At 45.2% G+C, this 17,990-nt stretch overlaps 2 pseudogenes; both read right to left on the bottom strand.

Annotated features, from left to right (window-relative positions):
- Positions 1–4,138: 4,138 nt before the first annotated feature.
- On the bottom strand, positions 4,139–6,038 carry LOC141314568 (uncharacterized; annotated as a pseudogene).
- A 7,785-nt stretch (positions 6,039–13,823) lies between these two features.
- Positions 13,824–15,723, bottom strand: LOC141314567 (uncharacterized; annotated as a pseudogene).
- Positions 15,724–17,990: the final 2,267 nt, after the last annotated feature.

Genomic DNA, 17,990 nt, shown 5'->3' with positions numbered 1-17,990 from the left:
AGAGGCGAAAGGCGTGAGGCGAGAGCTGGGAGCTCTGAGTTCGCTGAGTTCTTGCTGAGTTCGCTGAGTTCTGTTAGGAACATGAAGTTTTAAACGGGCCGCTAGGGCACGTCCCACGATGCTGGGATCCAATGGCATTGCTGAAGGGGCGGGTCACGCCACCCCCTTTCCGTCCTGTAATTCCTTCTGGTACGTAACTTATTAGGATATGGATTTCTCTGCAATTTTTTTGTTATTAACTTCAATAAACTATTTCGATGCCTAAAGTATACACCATATAATTTCCTCGTTCATTTTGCTGTGTATCATTCATCCAGACAATTCATTACATATCAAATAAGGCCATATTGCTTGCATGCTAATACATTTGATAACTTCCTTTCCTAAAGGCATATAATGCATAGATTAAACTCCAATGATCACATAAAACACATAATATAAAAGAAAACATGAAAACATATGATACTGTTGAAAAGCTGATTGTTTCTTAAAGATTGTCTCTGCAGTGTACTCAATTGAGACGCTGCGTTGGATTCGGAATGTCAGACGAGAGTGGGACAGGAAGTCCGAAAAACCATGTGAGTCACGCTGGACGCATCATGTGCCATGCCAGCTTAATTTCAGAAGACTGGAGGTTTGTTTCTTAGGTGCTCTGAGACAGAGAGCATTTTCTTCTCTCTGGATGCGTAAGTCGCAGATCTCGACAAAAGCGGTCCATACAATTAGCGTCTGGTGATTATCATGTGATGGTCATGTCTCAGCATTTTGACTGAGAAAGAGGGTCCTTTTGTTTCTTTGGAATATGGCCATTTCTGTTTTGTACGTTGTTCGCCCAAGATTCCTACACATCCCCCTTTTGGCTGGCGATGTTTCTGGTGTGAACATCGGCAGGCACTGGAACAAGAGGCAGAGAGAGAGAACAAGGCACACACAAGACACAAACAAAATCTCCATCACTAGCTGAATTCTGGTGCAGGGATTTAGTTATTTGGCCTGGTACAGTTAGAGGCACTTGAAATGACGTAGGGCCGCATCGGTGAGAATTATTGTTAATTTGGCGGTCTTGATTGACCGGAGTATCGGGAGTTCAACGAGGCGGTGTAGACGTGTGCTCGATCAGGTGCTACGTCAGACAGTGCTTGGGATCGTATTCAAGGCGGGCTATCCATTAAGGAGTCTCTTTCTCGTAGCGCATGGGCCATGGGAGTAACTAGGCGTTGCGTTTGAGCGTAACCGTTTTGGTATGACTGTGAACCGTTCGTTAAGATTGTTAAGATGACGTTGCTAAATCGTAATTCAGCTTGGAGTTTGTTCGCATGTCGTTTTAAGGTGGCTAGGTTTAGAATGTTAAACAGAGTGCCTACAGCCGCACCAGCCCCAGCAGAGCGCCCAATAATCGTTTGGGACGCCGGTTGTACCCGCTTAATTCAGCCTGGGTTACGATCATTTTCTGTAATTAGCGCAGCATGTGGTTCACATCTGCCTGCATGTGGGCAAGGGCTTCCCGTGTCTGACGGGTGTCGGCCCAAGACTTTTGGGGGCTGATAGGGTATAGTTTGGTCTGGAAAACATCATAGGGTCGAATCGGCCATACACCTTTAGAGGTAGACTTTGCGGTTAGCTATTGGTAATCCTGATTACGCAGAGAAACACGGCGGCGAATCATAACATCTACCTGGAGATAGAAAATAACAACGGGACAGTTAGCCACGACGGTCATGGTTTGGCGGGGTTGCTCAAATCGTTAACGAAATTTCTGGCAGTGATTTGCAACTAATTTGGTGTACTGAGTCAATCCCATCTTCAGGGGGCCAAGACTTAAAAGAAAAGTTAGGTCAGTTTCTGATGAGGGCTAGAAGGAAGGGACACATAGAGAAAGGGAGAAAAAGGAAAACACGAAGAGACACAATGACACTGACTGAGGTTAGACAGTAAGGATAAGTGTCACATGTGTGGAGCAGCTCCTCTCTGCTGGGCGGAGGTTGGTCCTAGCAGTGCGGCAGAGGAGAATGTTTAGGTGATTTGTGTTGTGTTTAGGAAGTTAGCTGTGTGTTCACCTAGAAGGATAGAAATCATGTTAGTGTGAGGCATAGTCATGAATTGTCGGTCTGTGTCAGTGGGTTTGGTCTTCCCCCTTTTGCTGTCGGTTGGAGTCCCAATGTTTCTTTATCGGCTTTTGGCGAACCTATTGAGGCACTGCCTTGCTGCACTTTTGGCCGATTTTGGTTTGGTGGGCACAGGCGAGAGCTTGTGGGATTCCTTTCAGTGGGGTAAGGACTTTCTCCGACTGGCGATAGGGAGTGTTCTGCCAAGGATGGCGGAACCGTAATACCACACTTTGTTTCCGACACTGAGTTCTTTGTGCGAAGGAGATAGCATGGGGCTTTACATCTAAATGTCTCTATATTTCCTGCATCATTTTTTTTTTTCAATTTTGAGTTATGCTCGGTGGCTTGGGTTTCTTGGTTGAAACTGGCAATACATCAGGCATCCTTCTATGTAATCTGCCACATCTTGTTGTATGCCAGGCCACTGTGCCACCTGTTTGAATGGGTAGTAGGTGGTTTTGGCACCACAGTGCACTGCGCATGGTGCATCGTATGCATGCCTAAGCCTCATCCCCCTTTGGCTCTGAGGGACTACAAGCTTTTGCGCAGTTAGGGGCTCAGAGACATATGTGAGGGCACCGTTTTGCAGATGCAGCATGTTTTTAATGGATTGGAGGGTGCGGAGGTCTGAAGACGTGGATTAGTCGAGTGTAGATCTCGTAGGAGAGTAAAGTTCGAAGATGTGAGCAGAAATGGGTAGGTCTGCTGATGTGGGAGGAGGAGGTGTGTTGCATACCAATGGTATGTTGGTGGCGGGTAAGAGCTGTGGCCATCGGGATGGGTGGGAGGGCATGAAATGTATTGAATGGTTGTGATGGGCAAGGGTCGCTGTTGAGCCGAACCACGCCCGCTTTCAGATTGCCCTGGTGATTGTCTGGGCAGTCATGGACTTATGCTGTGGGCATCAGTTTCATTGGGCCACAGTCCGGGACGTCCTTTGCAAAAGAGTCCCTGTACTCATGTAGAATTTCTTTAAGTCCTTGGTGATCTGCTTTCTTGAGTCTGGTGTCCTTTGGTAGGCTTTGGTGTCTGTGCTTCGTTGCTTTGAAGAGATTCAGGCTGCCGGCTGAGTTTTCCTGCCCAGGGGCTAGCACTGCGACAGATACTAAAGTGTCTTGGACATTTATGGCAGTTCTGAGTTGAGGGGGACCTGAGTCCCACGCTTGCAGTGAGCAGAGGGAAGGGCCTTGTTCTTTGCTGCTTGGCGTTGAACTTGAGCTTGGCCTTGACTTTGACACTGCATCGTCACTAAGCAAATTGAAGGCAACGTCTGTGGCTTGACACTGTGACTCATTGGGGACTACTGACTGGAAGGGCAATGGCTCACGGACTTGCGTCCACAACTTCAGGTGCTTAAAGTCTATCAAGGGTTTGAAGCGATTTAGCAGATCTTTTCCTATGAGGAGTGGATAGTTGTTTAGAGGTGAGATGTAGACTGGGTGGATGAGATTCATCGGTCCCACTGTTAGGTGAATTGGGACCACATGTTTCAGCTGTAGGCCCATGTTTGAGTATGCTTGCAGGTTCAGTTCGCACTTTTGGAGTTTGAAAGTTCCATCAGTTATCGTTCTTTGAATTTTCTCAAGGAGTTCAGTTGACATTAGAGTGATGTCGGCTCCTGTGTCTAGAAGGGCTTCCACTTTGACATGACCTTCGATGGTGATGGGGAGGTAAAACTTTCTCGTTGTACCTTTCTCGGTGAGATCGCTTAGGAGTTGAGGGACTGGAGTTTGAGATGAGATAGGTGCGAGTTCAGAACTGATTCTGTGTTCTTCGGAGGAGTGGCAGACGACCAGGACAGCACTTTCAGGTGACTGAGTTGTTATATCAGCAGGTGTTTGTTGGAATCTTCTGTGATCTGACGTGTCATGTGTTGAGTCAGTTTCTGTCTCTTGCTCTGGATGTTTAAAGAAGCTTTCTTGTCCATCTGAAGTTATGACAGTTACAGTGTTCTTGGGGTAAGGAGAAGAGGTGCTGTTCTGTGTGGTTTGTTGGACCAGGTGGTCGTTGCCTTCTTGTCTGGCCGCTAGTCAGGCCGCAGTGGATTTCTCTTTCTTTTCCCACTTCCGATCCTCCTTTTTGCGTTTGAAGAACTCTTGCATCATCATTTTCATCAGTTCTTGTGAATCAAAACACGGCAATGTCTCTTCTTCATGTGTAGATTCAGCTTGAGCTTGATCAGTGTGGGATCTTTGTAAGTTCTTTCGTCGATTTGTTGGACTGTTTGCATTAGATTCCCACGAGCCATTTCCTGAGCTTCCTGATGAGGTTGGCCGACTCCATGATCTCTCCCATCGATTCTCACAAGGTCTTGGATGGTACCAGGATTTTTTCCAGTAGCGTTCAGGTGAGTGTTGTCGTCCGCGTGGTCCATCCCAGCGGTCGTTTCTTTGTGTAGGTCGGGCGCCAAAGTGAAAGTCACGTTCTCTGTTGAATGAGGATGGTCTCCATTCTCTAGGAGGTGGCTTGAAGCTTTCTTGGTGTTGGGCGCCCTCTAGGGTCATTTCTTGACATTGTGTGTTAAAATCAAGAACTGCAGTAGACTTGGTGCACTTTTCTGATGCCATCTTTTGCTTGCCGTAGGCTTTGTGCGCCAGGTCTCGCAGTTGTTGAGACGTCATTGTTTGTGGGCATGCAAGGACGCCAAGGTGGTGGCTTACTGCAGGATGGAGATTTCTCAGAAAGAGAGTCTTAAAGTTCATGTCCTGCTCCATGTCAGGTTCATTGCGAGCTCCGAAGTATGCTTCTCTAAGCCGGCTATAGTATGCCTGGGAGGATTCATGACGACCCTGTTTTGTCTCCAGGGCGGCCACCAGTCCTTGCTCTGATTCCGGGACTGCAAATTCCTTGATGAGGGCTTGGCGGAGCGATTGGTAGTCATTCTTTGTGTGAGAAGGCTGTCGGTCCAGGAAGCTCTTCAGGGCTGGATGTCGTTCGCAGCAGATAAAGTCTGTCTTTGTCAGTAACGTTGGGTCTCATTTCTAAGTGAAAATCGACATCATTCAAGTAAGAGTGGACGTCTTGACCATCTGGCACACTCGGGGTGAATTTGCTGATGTTTCGGGTCAGCTTGTCAAGGTCTTTGAGGTCCATGCCATGTGATGGGTTATGGCTGGCCTTGGGGAGTTCTCGTAGCTTGGGTGTGAAGTAGGTTTCTTCAGAGGGAGCTGGCGAGGGTTTCTGAGTCGCTCCCACCCCCTTTTGTTCACGTGACATTTCAGGAACAGGGGACCCGGGCCTGCTTAGCAGGGGTGAGGCCGGGGCCCGTTGCGTCCTGGTTGGCTCAGGGCGCAGTTCATAAGCATATCTGAGTTCATTTTTGACACTGTCAAATTCCTCTTTCATGTCGTCAAGTTGTTGAGTGAGGTAACTTATCTCAGTTCTTGCCTCGTTCAGATGTGTTTCGAGGGCTTTAATTCTGCTGTTCTTGTCTCGGAAGTCCAGCCTTGCCTTTTCCAGTAGCTGCTCTGCGTACTGTAGCTTGTCGCTGAGGTCGGCGCGGGCTGACTTTGCTTGCTCCATTTCTTGTGTGTTGTTTGCTAGAGTTTCTTGTAGTCTAGCGATCTCCTCAGTTGCTCTGGGATCCGTCTCGTTGGACCCTTCCCGTCGATCTTGAGCCTCCAGCTCTAGCTGCTCGATGCGTCGCTGTGCGCGTTTCAGCTCCTGCTGGAGATAGGCGGCTTGTCTGTCGCTCAGTTTGAGGGAGGCGATGAGGGTGTGACTCAGGGAGCCAGTGATCTTTGCTAGCTCTTTGTGTCCGTAGCTCTGACCTGGATCATGTTTCATGATGTCTGTTATGTTGTTGTCCAGTTGGTCTTGTGTCTGGTGTTTGACAGCTTCGGCGGCTTTGGGTAAGAGGCTGTCCGTCACGGCGCTTAGCCAGATTTCCAAGTCCTCCCAGTGACCAACGGGGTCTGTTGGGCGAGGCATGTTTTGATGCCGTGAGGAAAGACCAGACCAATGACTGACACAGACCTGTAGAAAGAAGAACAAACAAACAAAACAAACAAACAAAACCAAAACAGTGGTGTGAGTGTGGTGGTGTCGGGTGTAAGTGGGTTTTGGGTGTGTTTTGTTGAGGTGAGTGTGGTTCTCCCCGCAGGTGGTTCACTGGTGTGCACGCCTCCAGCTAGCGTCGCTGTGGAGGAGGCGAGGGGGTACCCACGGGCGTTGTAGCTAGAACAGAGAGAGGAAAGAGGAACAAACACCCACAGCAAAGAACGGCGTAGTCGTCGGCTGCTTCCCCCTTTTTCTAAAGAGAAGAGAGAAAAGAGACAACAACAAAAGGAACACTTTGGGAAGAAGGTAGAAAGAGAGAGATTGGGAGAGAGAGGGAAAGTGAAATACACCTTTCTGGCCCCAGAATGAGTACAGTCAAGTTTTTTTTTTTTCGACTTGATGTATGCTTCTAGATACAGTGCTCAGAAATGGGAATTTCAACACGCCAGGACTATGATTGTTATTATAATCTCCTCCGGGATGAGGGAATATACAATAACAATGACAGTATTGGCTTTGCAGCTGGTAGGATTGACACTGTACACCAATCAGAGCGTTTCTGGAAACGGGTTCACGACTGGCGCCTATCAGTCCTCGCTGGATTCGTTGGGACCTTGGCTGTAGGGTTCCACGATGAGAGTTGAAAGTGAGAGTTAGGCACAAGTTTAATTGGCGTTTTCAAGTTGTATGAACATTGATTAAATGTCTTTTAAACAACCAAAATTCTCTGCTTTTATGATTCTCACAGGCACAATCGAGGAAATAGCAGCAGTAGTCGAATCAAGAGGAGGACAGCTAGGTGAAAGAGAGAGAGTGAGGAGAGAGACAACCAATTGGAAATGAGGTTTCACTCCCAAGTCAGGGAATATGACAAGACTTGATAGGACAATTAAAGCCTTGGTTTGCAAATTAAAATTGATGTTTCAATTCAGTAATGATTGTGGCAGAACTCAAACTGTAACGCTTTGTTAAAGTTTTAGTCAGCAGTTGTAATCAAATGAATCAGCACAAACCATTGAGGTATGGTAAAAGGAACAACTATCGATTGTAAAAAAAAAGAAAGAGTCGTTTTCAAATAAATAATGATTGTTCCTGGTTATAATTTAGAAGTTTTCATTAAAAATTGGTCAAGGAAATGATCATTTCTCTATTCAACGTGTATCATTGCCGTCTGAAAAGGGGAAATGTGATTATGATTAAACTTAAAATTAAAATGTTCAATTAAAATCAAAAATTTTAATTGGAATCAGAAGTTTAAATTAGAGATTAAAATTTCCAAATAAAAAAAAAATGTTTAACATAAATTATCACCTTGGCAATGAAAGTTGGTGACCAAATTCAAATGATGCCTCCTTAAAATTGACTACAATTAATCAATGTTAAATCAATCACAGAAATTGCGGTGTGGCAAGGAGATGTGATTATTTATTAAGATTGATCAAAGTATTCAAATTAATCAGCTTAAAAATAGTATTTGATTATAAAGCTTGTAACAGTTTAATCTGGCAATGCAAACAGTCAAAAAGGAGAGAGTCTTAAATCGAAACAATAAAATGTTTTAATTTGAGATTTATGATAGGGCTTTAATGGTTTGTTACAATCGCATCAAAAAGAGATTTAAGTTTAAAATTGTCAATATTCCTGTCACATGGGAGGAGGGAAGAAATACAAGGAATAGTGTACAGAGATATGAAGTAAAGAAGTTTGCAGAATGAGCGTTAAAGTTCAAAGCTTGTGATTGAGTCACCCAAACAACGTTACACACACTGAGTTCAAACACAATGGATCACCCTAACCGATTGCGTGCTAACTGCTATTTTTCAAGGCTAATGGTTTTACATAGGCTTCAATGCACACGCGTTAGCTTTAGCTAGGTTAGCTATACCACTTGTTGTTTACAATATGAGCAGGCGGACTGCGCCTGCACAACGAAACTCTGCCCCGGAAAAGGTATGTTAGGATTTCCGGGTCACAGCGTTTCTATGGCAACCACCAGCGTGTGGTTCAGCAGTCTTAAATACAATGCATGAAATGACAGGACATTTCGGAATTGCAAAGCAAATAAGCACTATTTAGATTCTTGTCTCAACTCGTTAGAGTGAGGCACATTTATCCACAGCTTTACTGCGATTAATGCAACATATTTCACAGGTCTCGGCGGACCTTAATTCTGTGCTTGTCTGTTTAAACAACACCACAGCACGTATGGACTCAGCCACACAATTTTAAGATCTCAAAATTTCTCCCATAAAGCAACGTGTGGGTGCTCGCGCTGAGCGCCACGTCTTAACTTCACTAACGTTAGTTTTAAGTGAATACTTGGTAAAAGAGCATTAGGTCGCGAGCCTAAAGATCTTAAACCGGGAGTCAGCTTAAGTTTTCACTCTGGAACACGCAGTGTAAAACACTAGCTGCAAGGCCTTTTGACAGAGAGGAAAAACAAGGAACACGCTCGTTTTTCTTCTTTTCTTTGTCTCAATTTCTAAAACTTTACTGCAGTTTAAATTCTTTACACAACAACTCAAAGTTATGCTTTCATTAATTCCAGACTGGCAGCCACAATAAAGCATACAGTACACAATAAACTGTTTCTCTGTCTTTGAACTATTTCTACCGGGAAAAAAAAAATAGAACAAAATACCATATAGAATGACTTGTTTTATGTTCAAATAGTTAGATGTGTTTGCCTTATAATTCTCCACCATCTGTAAGGATTAATTAGCTCAAATTTATAATGATTCAAATAAGGAATCGAATCGAAAGATTCGGAACTTGATTAAATTGATTCAGAGTTAATAGATTACACTTCTTAACCATTCGTCCAGCAAAGTGGTCAATTCAGCATACTGTATTAACTCAAAAAGGTTTATATTATGTTCCTGGCCAAGATCACAAATAAACCAAAATATTACGTTAGGAAATTTTAAAGCTGAGGTAGCTTGATCTAAACACAGATAGAACTTTGTGAACATAAAATTCAAGACACTTCTTTTAATGAAACAATGATTTATTGACTACTCTAAGACACAAAACTAATCTCTACTCAAACACAAATAAACAAACACACACACACACACGCACATTCACACTCACACTCACACTCATACAGTTCCGGGGATGAGAAATTACTGAGTTGAAGAGAACCCCAAATGTTCTAGTATCTTAACTAGTTCTTAGATCGCAACCTTAGAAAATCACAAAAGCAGAGACTTAGCTTTTAACTACTTAGGGAGTATTTTGCACCAGTTTCAGCGAAGTAAACAGAGATCTTGTTACTTGCGTTTGTGCTGGGAACGGGGGTTCCGGGGGCTCGTCTGAGCGAAAGTTCTGGTTGGTTGCTGGTCGATGACGTAGTTTGGGAAATCCCTCGACGTGGAGGAGTAGTTTTCTGGAGCCGATCTTTCGGTTGCCTGGTTACGCAGGTTGATGCGCTGGAAGTTCTTTTGAGTCGGCGTTGCGAGACTTGGAAAAGTTCGGCAGTCACGAAACTTCCGTTCTGTAGAGTTTTGATGGCACCGTTGCGTGCTTGGTCGAGTGGTCGAGCGGTCGAGCGCAGATGGAAAAGCACTCAAACCACAAGAGGCGAAAGGCGTGAGGCGAGAGCTGGGAGCTCTGAGTTCGCTGAGTTCTTGCTGAGTTCGCTGAGTTCTGTTAGGAACATGAAGTTTTAAACGGGCCGCTAGGGCACGTCCCACGATGCTGGGATCCAATGGCATTGCTGAAGGGGCGGGTCACGCCACCCCCTTTCCGTCCTGTAATTCCTTCTGGTACGTAACTTATTAGGATATGGATTTCTCTGCAATTTTTTTGTTATTAACTTCAATAAACTATTTCGATGCCTAAAGTATACACCATATCATTTCCTCGTTCATTTTGCTGTGTATCATTCATCCAGACAATTCATTACATATCAAATAAGGCCATATTGCTTGCATGCTAATACATTTGATAACTTCCTTTCCTAAAGGCATATAATGCATAGATTAAACTCCAATGATCACATAAAACACATAATATAAAAGAAAACATGAAAACATATGATACTGTTGAAAAGCTGATTGTTTCTTAAAGATTGTCTCTGCAGTGTACTCAATTGAGACGCTGCGTTGGATTCGGAATGTCAGACGAGAGTGGGACAGGAAGTCCGAAAAACCATGTGAGTCACGCTGGACGCATCATGTGCCATGCCAGCTTAATTTCAGAAGACTGGAGGTTTGTTTCTTAGGTGCTCTGAGACAGAGAGCATTTTCTTCTCTCTGGATGCGTAAGTCGCAGATCTCGACAAAAGCGGTCCATACAATTAGCGTCTGGTGATTATCATGTGATGGTCATGTCTCAGCATTTTGACTGAGAAAGAGGGTCCTTTTGTTTCTTTGGAATATGGCCATTTCTGTTTTGTACGTTGTTCGCCCAAGATTCCTACACATCCCCCTTTTGGCTGGCGATGTTTCTGGTGTGAACATCGGCAGGCACTGGAACAAGAGGCAGAGAGAGAGAACAAGGCACACACAAGACACAAACAAAATCTCCATCACTAGCTGAATTCTGGTGCAGGGATTTAGTTATTTGGCCTGGTACAGTTAGAGGCACTTGAAATGACGTAGGGCCGCATCGGTGAGAATTATTGTTAATTTGGCGGTCTTGATTGACCGGAGTATCGGGAGTTCAACGAGGCGGTGTAGACGTGTGCTCGATCAGGTGCTACGTCAGACAGTGCTTGGGATCGTATTCAAGGCGGGCTATCCATTAAGGAGTCTCTTTCTCGTAGCGCATGGGCCATGGGAGTAACTAGGCGTTGCGTTTGAGCGTAACCGTTTTGGTATGACTGTGAACCGTTCGTTAAGATTGTTAAGATGACGTTGCTAAATCGTAATTCAGCTTGGAGTTTGTTCGCATGTCGTTTTAAGGTGGCTAGGTTTAGAATGTTAAACAGAGTGCCTACAGCCGCACCAGCCCCAGCAGAGCGCCCAATAATCGTTTGGGACGCCGGTTGTACCCGCTTAATTCAGCCTGGGTTACGATCATTTTCTGTAATTAGCGCAGCATGTGGTTCACATCTGCCTGCATGTGGGCAAGGGCTTCCCGTGTCTGACGGGTGTCGGCCCAAGACTTTTGGGGGCTGATAGGGTATAGTTTGGTCTGGAAAACATCATAGGGTCGAATCGGCCATACACCTTTAGAGGTAGACTTTGCGGTTAGCTATTGGTAATCCTGATTACGCAGAGAAACACGGCGGCGAATCATAACATCTACCTGGAGATAGAAAATAACAACGGGACAGTTAGCCACGACGGTCATGGTTTGGCGGGGTTGCTCAAATCGTTAACGAAATTTCTGGCAGTGATTTGCAACTAATTTGGTGTACTGAGTCAATCCCATCTTCAGGGGGCCAAGACTTAAAAGAAAAGTTAGGTCAGTTTCTGATGAGGGCTAGAAGGAAGGGACACATAGAGAAAGGGAGAAAAAGGAAAACACGAAGAGACACAATGACACTGACTGAGGTTAGACAGTAAGGATAAGTGTCACATGTGTGGAGCAGCTCCTCTCTGCTGGGCGGAGGTTGGTCCTAGCAGTGCGGCAGAGGAGAATGTTTAGGTGATTTGTGTTGTGTTTAGGAAGTTAGCTGTGTGTTCACCTAGAAGGATAGAAATCATGTTAGTGTGAGGCATAGTCATGAATTGTCGGTCTGTGTCAGTGGGTTTGGTCTTCCCCCTTTTGCTGTCGGTTGGAGTCCCAATGTTTCTTTATCGGCTTTTGGCGAACCTATTGAGGCACTGCCTTGCTGCACTTTTGGCCGATTTTGGTTTGGTGGGCACAGGCGAGAGCTTGTGGGATTCCTTTCAGTGGGGTAAGGACTTTCTCCGACTGGCGATAGGGAGTGTTCTGCCAAGGATGGCGGAACCGTAATACCACACTTTGTTTCCGACACTGAGTTCTTTGTGCGAAGGAGATAGCATGGGGCTTTACATCTAAATGTCTCTATATTTCCTGCATCATTTTTTTTTTTCAATTTTGAGTTATGCTCGGTGGCTTGGGTTTCTTGGTTGAAACTGGCAATACATCAGGCATCCTTCTATGTAATCTGCCACATCTTGTTGTATGCCAGGCCACTGTGCCACCTGTTTGAATGGGTAGTAGGTGGTTTTGGCACCACAGTGCACTGCGCATGGTGCATCGTATGCATGCCTAAGCCTCATCCCCCTTTGGCTCTGAGGGACTACAAGCTTTTGCGCAGTTAGGGGCTCAGAGACATATGTGAGGGCACCGTTTTGCAGATGCAGCATGTTTTTAATGGATTGGAGGGTGCGGAGGTCTGAAGACGTGGATTAGTCGAGTGTAGATCTCGTAGGAGAGTAAAGTTCGAAGATGTGAGCAGAAATGGGTAGGTCTGCTGATGTGGGAGGAGGAGGTGTGTTGCATACCAATGGTATGTTGGTGGCGGGTAAGAGCTGTGGCCATCGGGATGGGTGGGAGGGCATGAAATGTATTGAATGGTTGTGATGGGCAAGGGTCGCTGTTGAGCCGAACCACGCCCGCTTTCAGATTGCCCTGGTGATTGTCTGGGCAGTCATGGACTTATGCTGTGGGCATCAGTTTCATTGGGCCACAGTCCGGGACGTCCTTTGCAAAAGAGTCCCTGTACTCATGTAGAATTTCTTTAAGTCCTTGGTGATCTGCTTTCTTGAGTCTGGTGTCCTTTGGTAGGCTTTGGTGTCTGTGCTTCGTTGCTTTGAAGAGATTCAGGCTGCCGGCTGAGTTTTCCTGCCCAGGGGCTAGCACTGCGACAGATACTAAAGTGTCTTGGACATTTATGGCAGTTCTGAGTTGAGGGGGACCTGAGTCCCACGCTTGCAGTGAGCAGAGGGAAGGGCCTTGTTCTTTGCTGCTTGGCGTTGAACTTGAGCTTGGCCTTGACTTTGACACTGCATCGTCACTAAGCAAATTGAAGGCAACGTCTGTGGCTTGACACTGTGACTCATTGGGGACTACTGACTGGAAGGGCAATGGCTCACGGACTTGCGTCCACAACTTCAGGTGCTTAAAGTCTATCAAGGGTTTGAAGCGATTTAGCAGATCTTTTCCTATGAGGAGTGGATAGTTGTTTAGAGGTGAGATGTAGACTGGGTGGATGAGATTCATCGGTCCCACTGTTAGGTGAATTGGGACCACATGTTTCAGCTGTAGGCCCATGTTTGAGTATGCTTGCAGGTTCAGTTCGCACTTTTGGAGTTTGAAAGTTCCATCAGTTATCGTTCTTTGAATTTTCTCAAGGAGTTCAGTTGACATTAGAGTGATGTCGGCTCCTGTGTCTAGAAGGGCTTCCACTTTGACATGACCTTCGATGGTGATGGGGAGGTAAAACTTTCTCGTTGTACCTTTCTCGGTGAGATCGCTTAGGAGTTGAGGGACTGGAGTTTGAGATGAGATAGGTGCGAGTTCAGAACTGATTCTGTGTTCTTCGGAGGAGTGGCAGACGACCAGGACAGCACTTTCAGGTGACTGAGTTGTTATATCAGCAGGTGTTTGTTGGAATCTTCTGTGATCTGACGTGTCATGTGTTGAGTCAGTTTCTGTCTCTTGCTCTGGATGTTTAAAGAAGCTTTCTTGTCCATCTGAAGTTATGACAGTTACAGTGTTCTTGGGGTAAGGAGAAGAGGTGCTGTTCTGTGTGGTTTGTTGGACCAGGTGGTCGTTGCCTTCTTGTCTGGCCGCTAGTCAGGCCGCAGTGGATTTCTCTTTCTTTTCCCACTTCCGATCCTCCTTTTTGCGTTTGAAGAACTCTTGCATCATCATTTTCATCAGTTCTTGTGAATCAAAACACGGCAATGTCTCTTCTTCATGTGTAGATTCAGCTTGAGCTTGATCAGTGTGGGATCTTTGTAAGTTCTTTCGTCGATTTGTTGGACTGTTTGCATTAGATTCCCACGAGCCATTTCCTGAGCTTCCTGATGAGGTTGGCCGACTCCATGATCTCTCCCATCGATTCTCACAAGGTCTTGGATGGTACCAGGATTTTTTCCAGTAGCGTTCAGGTGAGTGTTGTCGTCCGCGTGGTCCATCCCAGCGGTCGTTTCTTTGTGTAGGTCGGGCGCCAAAGTGAAAGTCACGTTCTCTGTTGAATGAGGATGGTCTCCATTCTCTAGGAGGTGGCTTGAAGCTTTCTTGGTGTTGGGCGCCCTCTAGGGTCATTTCTTGACATTGTGTGTTAAAATCAAGAACTGCAGTAGACTTGGTGCACTTTTCTGATGCCATCTTTTGCTTGCCGTAGGCTTTGTGCGCCAGGTCTCGCAGTTGTTGAGACGTCATTGTTTGTGGGCATGCAAGGACGCCAAGGTGGTGGCTTACTGCAGGATGGAGATTTCTCAGAAAGAGAGTCTTAAAGTTCATGTCCTGCTCCATGTCAGGTTCATTGCGAGCTCCGAAGTATGCTTCTCTAAGCCGGCTATAGTATGCCTGGGAGGATTCATGACGACCCTGTTTTGTCTCCAGGGCGGCCACCAGTCCTTGCTCTGATTCCGGGACTGCAAATTCCTTGATGAGGGCTTGGCGGAGCGATTGGTAGTCATTCTTTGTGTGAGAAGGCTGTCGGTCCAGGAAGCTCTTCAGGGCTGGATGTCGTTCGCAGCAGATAAAGTCTGTCTTTGTCAGTAACGTTGGGTCTCATTTCTAAGTGAAAATCGACATCATTCAAGTAAGAGTGGACGTCTTGACCATCTGGCACACTCGGGGTGAATTTGCTGATGTTTCGGGTCAGCTTGTCAAGGTCTTTGAGGTCCATGCCATGTGATGGGTTATGGCTGGCCTTGGGGAGTTCTCGTAGCTTGGGTGTGAAGTAGGTTTCTTCAGAGGGAGCTGGCGAGGGTTTCTGAGTCGCTCCCACCCCCTTTTGTTCACGTGACATTTCAGGAACAGGGGACCCGGGCCTGCTTAGCAGGGGTGAGGCCGGGGCCCGTTGCGTCCTGGTTGGCTCAGGGCGCAGTTCATAAGCATATCTGAGTTCATTTTTGACACTGTCAAATTCCTCTTTCATGTCGTCAAGTTGTTGAGTGAGGTAACTTATCTCAGTTCTTGCCTCGTTCAGATGTGTTTCGAGGGCTTTAATTCTGCTGTTCTTGTCTCGGAAGTCCAGCCTTGCCTTTTCCAGTAGCTGCTCTGCGTACTGTAGCTTGTCGCTGAGGTCGGCGCGGGCTGACTTTGCTTGCTCCATTTCTTGTGTGTTGTTTGCTAGAGTTTCTTGTAGTCTAGCGATCTCCTCAGTTGCTCTGGGATCCGTCTCGTTGGACCCTTCCCGTCGATCTTGAGCCTCCAGCTCTAGCTGCTCGATGCGTCGCTGTGCGCGTTTCAGCTCCTGCTGGAGATAGGCGGCTTGTCTGTCGCTCAGTTTGAGGGAGGCGATGAGGGTGTGACTCAGGGAGCCAGTGATCTTTGCTAGCTCTTTGTGTCCGTAGCTCTGACCTGGATCATGTTTCATGATGTCTGTTATGTTGTTGTCCAGTTGGTCTTGTGTCTGGTGTTTGACAGCTTCGGCGGCTTTGGGTAAGAGGCTGTCCGTCACGGCGCTTAGCCAGATTTCCAAGTCCTCCCAGTGACCAACGGGGTCTGTTGGGCGAGGCATGTTTTGATGCCGTGAGGAAAGACCAGACCAATGACTGACACAGACCTGTAGAAAGAAGAACAAACAAACAAAACAAACAAACAAAACCAAAACAGTGGTGTGAGTGTGGTGGTGTCGGGTGTAAGTGGGTTTTGGGTGTGTTTTGTTGAGGTGAGTGTGGTTCTCCCCGCAGGTGGTTCACTGGTGTGCACGCCTCCAGCTAGCGTCGCTGTGGAGGAGGCGAGGGGGTACCCACGGGCGTTGTAGCTAGAACAGAGAGAGGAAAGAGGAACAAACACCCACAGCAAAGAACGGCGTAGTCGTCGGCTGCTTCCCCCTTTTTCTAAAGAGAAGAGAGAAAAGAGACAACAACAAAAGGAACACTTTGGGAAGAAGGTAGAAAGAGAGAGATTGGGAGAGAGAGGGAAAGTGAAATACACCTTTCTGGCCCCAGAATGAGTACAGTCAAGTTTTTTTTTTTTCGACTTGATGTATGCTTCTAGATACAGTGCTCAGAAATGGGAATTTCAACACGCCAGGACTATGATTGTTATTATAATCTCCTCCGGGATGAGGGAATATACAATAACAATGACAGTATTGGCTTTGCAGCTGGTAGGATTGACACTGTACACCAATCAGAGCGTTTCTGGAAACGGGTTCACGACTGGCGCCTATCAGTCCTCGCTGGATTCGTTGGGACCTTGGCTGTAGGGTTCCACGATGAGAGTTGAAAGTGAGAGTTAGGCACAAGTTTAATTGGCGTTTTCAAGTTGTATGAACATTGATTAAATGTCTTTTAAACAACCAAAATTCTCTGCTTTTATGATTCTCACAGGCACAATCGAGGAAATAGCAGCAGTAGTCGAATCAAGAGGAGGACAGCTAGGTGAAAGAGAGAGAGTGAGGAGAGAGACAACCAATTGGAAATGAGGTTTCACTCCCAAGTCAGGGAATATGACAAGACTTGATAGGACAATTAAAGCCTTGGTTTGCAAATTAAAATTGATGTTTCAATTCAGTAATGATTGTGGCAGAACTCAAACTGTAACGCTTTGTTAAAGTTTTAGTCAGCAGTTGTAATCAAATGAATCAGCACAAACCATTGAGGTATGGTAAAAGGAACAACTATCGATTGTAAAAAAAAAGAAAGAGTCGTTTTCAAATAAATAATGATTGTTCCTGGTTATAATTTAGAAGTTTTCATTAAAAATTGGTCAAGGAAATGATCATTTCTCTATTCAACGTGTATCATTGCCGTCTGAAAAGGGGAAATGTGATTATGATTAAACTTAAAATTAAAATGTTCAATTAAAATCAAAAATTTTAATTGGAATCAGAAGTTTAAATTAGAGATTAAAATTTCCAAATAAAAAAAAAATGTTTAACATAAATTATCACCTTGGCAATGAAAGTTGGTGACCAAATTCAAATGATGCCTCCTTAAAATTGACTACAATTAATCAATGTTAAATCAATCACAGAAATTGCGGTGTGGCAAGGAGATGTGATTATTTATTAAGATTGATCAAAGTATTCAAATTAATCAGCTTAAAAATAGTATTTGATTATAAAGCTTGTAACAGTTTAATCTGGCAATGCAAACAGTCAAAAAGGAGAGAGTCTTAAATCGAAACAATAAAATGTTTTAATTTGAGATTTATGATAGGGCTTTAATGGTTTGTTACAATCGCATCAAAAAGAGATTTAAGTTTAAAATTGTCAATATTCCTGTCACATGGGAGGAGGGAAGAAATACAAGGAATAGTGTACAGAGATATGAAGTAAAGAAGTTTGCAGAATGAGCGTTAAAGTTCAAAGCTTGTGATTGAGTCACCCAAACAACGTTACACACACTGAGTTCAAACACAATGGATCACCCTAACCGATTGCGTGCTAACTGCTATTTTTCAAGGCTAATGGTTTTACATAGGCTTCAATGCACACGCGTTAGCTTTAGCTAGGTTAGCTATACCACTTGTTGTTTACAATATGAGCAGGCGGACTGCGCCTGCACAACGAAACTCTGCCCCGGAAAAGGTATGTTAGGATTTCCGGGTCACAGCGTTTCTATGGCAACCACCAGCGTGTGGTTCAGCAGTCTTAAATACAATGCATGAAATGACAGGACATTTCGGAATTGCAAAGCAAATAAGCACTATTTAGATTCTTGTCTCAACTCGTTAGAGTGAGGCACATTTATCCACAGCTTTACTGCGATTAATGCAACATATTTCACAGGTCTCGGCGGACCTTAATTCTGTGCTTGTCTGTTTAAACAACACCAC

Source organism: Garra rufa, unplaced genomic scaffold, assembly GCF_049309525.1.
Source record: "Garra rufa unplaced genomic scaffold, GarRuf1.0 hap1_unplaced_009, whole genome shotgun sequence".
In the NCBI taxonomy this organism is placed as follows: Eukaryota; Metazoa; Chordata; class Actinopteri; order Cypriniformes; family Cyprinidae; genus Garra; species Garra rufa.
The sequence above is the reverse complement of the archived record's forward strand: the minus strand, read 5'-3'. Positions and strand labels throughout refer to the sequence as shown.